Raw genomic sequence first — 6,296 nt, 5'->3', positions numbered from 1 at the left:
CACAGCCCTTCTTGCCCCTTCCAGTGATCCTGATATAGGCTGGTCCACAAGCCACACTTTAAGAAACTTTGATGTTTGAAACCATATGAATACATGAAAACATTTACAGAAAAATATCTATAAACTGAGAACTGAGTAAAACCAAGTCCCGGGGAATATGTCAGTGTCCACTGAAGGAGGAAAAGTAGCAAAGATAACGAGAAATTGACAGAACAATAAGTGGATAACAGAAGGATGTGTAGTTACGGGAGCCAAAAGAAGATAGAACAAGGGAGAAAAAAGCGCAGTCAAGAGTGTTGAATACTCCTGAGAGTCAAGTGAGTTGAGGAGCAGAGACTGTCCATCTGATTTAGCAACATGGAGATCACTATTGACTTTAGAGTGAGAGCCATTTTGGAGACGTGGTAGGGGCCAAAGTTAGCTTAGAGTGGTTTAAAGGGCACATGGAAGGTGGGGAAACAGAGACAATAAGCTTAGATAATACTTTCTAGAACTTTGGTAAGGGGATAAGATGGGAGAGCAAATAAGGCACAGAGGTTAATTTTTAGGTTGTGAGAGATGTGAATATTCAAAAATGTTAATGGGAGGGGAACAGCAGAGAAAGGTAGGCTGAAGATACAGGAGAGAGAGAGAAATAATGGATAGTGCAAGAGTCCTGGAAAACAAAAGATCATGGAACCCAGAACACAGGAGGAGGGACGTCTCCCATACTCTAACAGGAAGAAAGCATGGACACAGATACAGATAAATTACAGGTTTGATGGTAGAAGTTTTCATGGTTTCAGTCAGAACTATTTTCTCAGGAAGAGGGTAAAATGCTGAAAATAAAGTTGTGAGGGAAGATATAGCAGGGTTGAAAGTTGAATAGAATAAAAAAGGCTTTAAATGGCAAATGAGGAGAATACGTTAACCCAGGAGAAATGGGAGAATTTGAGGGAGAGGCCAATTGAGGTTGGTAATCATTCATTTAAAATGGTACAACATCATCCCATTGGGTAATTCTCTCCCAAAGCAAAAGAGCTAGGGCCTGCACAGAGAAAGATCGTTGGTTTTTTGCAGAAATAGGATTTTGCCAGACAAATAAAATGAAAGCATAGGGAGTTATTTGCAAGAGACTGACTTAAAATAATGGACTTGGAATCTAAGACGACAGGAGGAGGCTCATGGATAGAGGAAAAGCAAAAAGGTTAATGGATTGGAAGTCCTGATGAGGTTGGCAAATGGTTATAGTGGGGACAGACGACTATGGGAACTGGAAAGATAGATGGTAATGGCTCAAGATGAGGAGGTGTGAAGGAGGAATTTTGAAGGGGGAGTAGTTTCAGGTATGGTCAGGTTGGGAGACTTTGAATGGAGTGTAGGGGCAGATCACTGTAAATGAGGACCTTGAGGAATTCTAGATCAGAGGATGAGGGCAGGTATTGGGGTGAGAAGACTGCCAGATGCTGAAGTGTTTAGTGAATGAACAGGGCAGGCCGAGAGGTAGATAACCAGGCTGCTTGAGACATCGTCCTAGATTAACTTTCCAAATTATACTTTAATTTCTTTTCAATTAATTTTTAAATATGATTGCAAAAATATCAGTTATGTATAATCTTGACACTTCCAAACCTTCTAAAGAGGCACCCTTATTCTGAGATAAGTGGCGTTATGGATGAGGATGAAACAGACCATAAGCAAGTCATGTTGTTTGTATTAGAAAGTGACAGACACAAAAAGGAAGCTTCTGGGTAACATGAAGAAGGAAAAATAGAGGAGAGCTGCAGTGTAGAGGCAAGCAAGTAAGAGAGGGGGAGAGGGCTGGCCACTGCCATGAGGCTATCCTGTGGGGTTTCAGAGGAGGCTTGGTTAAAGGGGATGTCTGGGAGCTTTTTCTGTGTGTTGTACAAAGTGTCCCCCCACAAAACGTTTAACAAAATCAGTATCATTTGCCAAATGCAGGCGGAATTGGAGAGGCGATATGTGAGTTGTCTCAAGACAAATGCAGCGTGACAACAGTGACTCCACAGGGTCCTTCTAAACCAGACCAGTTTTCCTTTTGTTTAAATAGCTGCCAAACTTCTTAGATCTTTTTTGAGAAATATTAATACTTCACTGAAGACTCAGAAATGTCCTGTGATATTTTATATATTCTAAATTATTCTAATAATTGAAAGAACTGTTATATTGTCCATCTAAAATCCATATTGTTAATAAAATATTAATTCTAATTCTGAAGATTAAATTTTCGATTTTTTTGTGCTATTAAGTATGTCTGATACTTTGTTAGGTGCAGTTCAGTCAGTTCTGACTCATATCAACCTTATGTATAGTAGAACGAATATTGCCCGGTCCTGCACCATCCTCATAATCCTTGTTATGCTTGAGCCCATTGTTGCAGCCACTGTGTCAGTCCATCTCATTGAGGGTCTTTCTCTTTTCTGCTGACCTTGTCCTTTACCAAGCATGATGTCCTTCTCCAGGGACTGATCCCTCCTGATGACACGTCCAAAGTGTGTAAGACGCAGTCTCACCATCCTTGTTCTAAGGAGCATTCTTGTTGTCCTTCCAGGACAGATTTGTTCGTTCTTTTCGCAGTCTATAGAATATTCAGTATTCTTCGCCAATACCACAATTCAGAGGTGTCAATAGTTCTTCCGTCTTCCTTACTCATTGTCCAGCTTTCACATGCATATGATGCAATTGAAAATACCATGGCTTGGGTCAGGCGCACCTTAGTCTTCAAGGTGACATCTCTGCCTTTCAACACTTAAAAGACATCCTTTGCAGCGGATTTGCCCAATGCAATGTGTCTCATGATTTCTTGACCGCTGCTTCCATGGGCGTTGATTGTGGATACAAGTAAAATGATAACCTTGGCAGCTTCAATCGTTTCTTTGTTTATCGTGGTGTGGCTTATTGGTCCAGTTGTGAGGATTTTTGTTTTCTTTATGTTGAGGTATAATCCATACTGAAGGCTGTGGTCTTTGATCTTCATCAGTAGGTCCTTCAAGTCCTCTTCACTTTCAGCAAGCAAGGTTGTGTCATCTGCATATCACAGGTTGTTGATGAGTCCTCCTCCAATCCTGATGCCCCAGTCTTCTTCACATAGTCCAGCTTCTCAGATTATTTGCTCAGCACACAGTTTGAATAGGTATGGTGAAAGGATACAATCCTGATGCACATCTTCCCTGACTTTAAACCAGGCAATATCCTCTAGTTCTGTCTAAAGAACTGCAGAGCTTAATTTAATTTTGCGTTGAATTTTCATTTTATGCTTTAGACCATTTTTATGAGTTTCTCCTTGAAAAACATTATTCTCCTAAAATGCTTTTTGGAAAGGAGTAAGTAGCAGCAACTTCTAGCTTTCAACTAAATCTTTGTTCTTTTCTTCTTCCTGGGCCCTTAGCTAGGCAACATTTTCGAGCCTTCCTTACTGTTAGGTGTGACTATATTACTGAGTTCTATCAATGGAATGCAAGCAGAAATGACATGTGTTACTTCCAGACCTAGACCATAAAAACCACCTAACTAGTGCTCCTCATGAACCTTTTTCCCTTCGAGCTGGCTGGAATGGAGAGGAACTCCATAGAGCAATCTTGAAAGCCACATGTTGAAGATGATGGCGAATTTCCATCAGCCTGGGTCCCTGAATGACTGCATGGATGAAGGTCACCCTGAGGACCTGTCAATTATCCAGTACTGTTACAGGAGAAACAAGCTTTTTTTTTTTTTTTTTTTAAATCATTATACATGCCTAGGGTTGTCTGTTGCAGTAATAGTCTACCCTAGCTAATGCAAGCTGGGTAAAAAATAAATTTCAGTTATGCACTCTTATATCATTCAGAATTACATTTGGCTGCATTTCAAATAGTGTTTTTTTTCAGGTGACAAGCACTAGGAATAGGCAATCCAGGGCTGGTGCCACAATTCAAGGAACAAGTTCTTCTCTCTTCTTGCTCTTCCATCCTTAGCATATGGTTTTTTTTCTCTATGGTCACAAGTGTTGCATCTGTGTTCCACGCAGGATGAAGGGGAAAAATCGAAAGGAGGATGCCAGCTCAGTCTGCCCAATTATAAACGCTTTCCCAGAATGCCACCTGCAACTTCTGCTGGATCACATGGCCAGCCCCTGCTTCTGAAATGGGTCATATGCCCAACCCTAGCTGCAAGGGAATCAAGGTTAAGAATGTAGGGCTGGAAGATAGAATGGTTAGGCAAATTTGGGAATTGCCACGATGCTTACTTAGATTATTTTTACTAATTATGCCAGTGTGATCCCCTCACCACTCATATCAGAATCACCTGGGAGTACATGTTAACATATTTCTGTCCTCACGCCAGAGTTAAAGAATCAGAATCTGCCTGAAATTTGATGCACACTATTATGAGTTTTGAGAACTACCGATCTATGCTATATAGGGGATAGGGTCTTTTTTCTTTTCATATTCTGGTCTGCATGAACTCTTCAGCGGGTTTATTGTTTCATAACTTTTAGTTGCATCCCCAAATGTCAAAGGCAATGTTTTTCTTTGTTAAGTCATTTTGAAATTTATTTTGAAAACAACATCTTTATAAAGGGCTTTCATGTCTATAGTCAACACTACAAAATATTTTCTTTACTATTGGAAGATGCAAACACTACTAAAGATCACCACTCACAGCTGAAGATGTGGTTGATTTCAAGGGCAGCAAAGTAAGACAGAACACTGATAGGTGATGGGCAGGGGAGAACAATGGAGTCAAAATACCAAGGATTTTGTCCTAGCTCTACTGTGTAGCTCTGTGATCTTGGGTAAATATTTGTCCTCTTAGATGCCCAGTTTCTTAGATTATGGAGGGAGTTTACTCTAATTCCTATCCAAATGGTTATTATGATAATTACATGAATCTTTATGAAAACTTTTAAAGGGCAGTAAAGCTTACACCAACGTTTTTATTTGTCAAATAATGAGCAATTGAGTTCTAAATTGGCTTGGTCATAATTATTCAGTGTTCTAGCATGGTCAAAGTGAGGCAGGATAGTAAGGTCTCTTTGGCAGATGATTTTAATACAGTGTGGTGAATGGAGAAAGGCTCTACTTTACCAAGCATGATGTCCTTCTCCGGGGACTGGTCCCTCCTGATAACATGTCCAAAGTACGTGAGACGAACTCTTGCCACCCTCACTTCTAAGGGGCATTCTGGCTATACTTCTTCCAAGACAGATTTCTTCATTCTGGCAGTCCATGGTATAATCAATATTCTTTGCCACCACCATAATTCAAAGGCATCAGTTCTTCTTCGGTGTTCCTTATTCATTGCCCAGCTTTCCCATGCATATGAGGTGATTAAAAATACCGTGGCTTGGGTCAGGTGCACCTTAGTCCTCAAAGTGACATCTTTGCTTTTTTTTTTTACTCTACAGAATAAATACTGATAACAGAATAAATAATACTCTACAGAGAAGAAAGCTGAATTGTGCAAAGGCCCAGTGGCATGAAACAGCAAGGGTGTGCTTGGGAAAACTGCAAGAAGCTCAGAATGGAGAAAAGGGGAGTTAAACAACGTAAAAGGCTAAAAAGTTCCTTGTATGACAGACGACTAGGTTGGATTTTCCTATGGAGGCTCTGAGAAACCACTGATGAATCTTAGGCATCATGGTAAAGAGCTAATAACTTAGAGTCTGACAAATATGAGATGAAATGTTTACTCTGGCATTTACAAGTAACTGTTCTTGTAGGTTTTCGAGAGGACTAGAGTATGTATCAAGTTCTTGTCATATAAAACGTGGCCACTAAATGGCAGCTGCTATGCTAATGATCTTTTTTCACACACAAAAAAAATCATTAGCATAGCAGCTGCCATTTAGTGGTCACATTTTATATGACAAGGACTTGATATATACTCTGACATATAGGGTCGCTACAAGTCAGAATCGACTCCACAGCAACGGGTTTTATGCTAATGATAATTATTGCTATCATCATCATCGTTAGAGGCTATGATCAAGTTTTTATTTTGGAAAGGTCACAAGCAGCAAGGTGCAGAATTAGCAACAAAGCAGTTGAAAAATAATGAAGGTGTAAATTAGGATAGTGAGGTGGGGATAGAGAGGAGGGGATATGTTTTAGAAATATTGAGGAGTCCTGTAATAATTAGAGCTGAGGAGTTTCCTAATTTTAAAATTAAGTACAGAAAGGGAATTCTTGGACTTTCAATACTTTGACAGGTCAGATACTCTGAAGAGCCCTCCTGTTTCAATGTAACTATGTTCATTATAAAAACATACCTCTCTAAGGAGAAAAACACAAACTTAAAACAAAAACAGTACGCAA

The sequence above is a fragment of the Elephas maximus genome, chromosome 4 (genome assembly GCF_024166365.1).
Source record: "Elephas maximus indicus isolate mEleMax1 chromosome 4, mEleMax1 primary haplotype, whole genome shotgun sequence".
Classification (NCBI taxonomy): domain Eukaryota; kingdom Metazoa; phylum Chordata; class Mammalia; order Proboscidea; family Elephantidae; genus Elephas; species Elephas maximus.
This window is presented reverse-complemented; position numbering follows the sequence as displayed.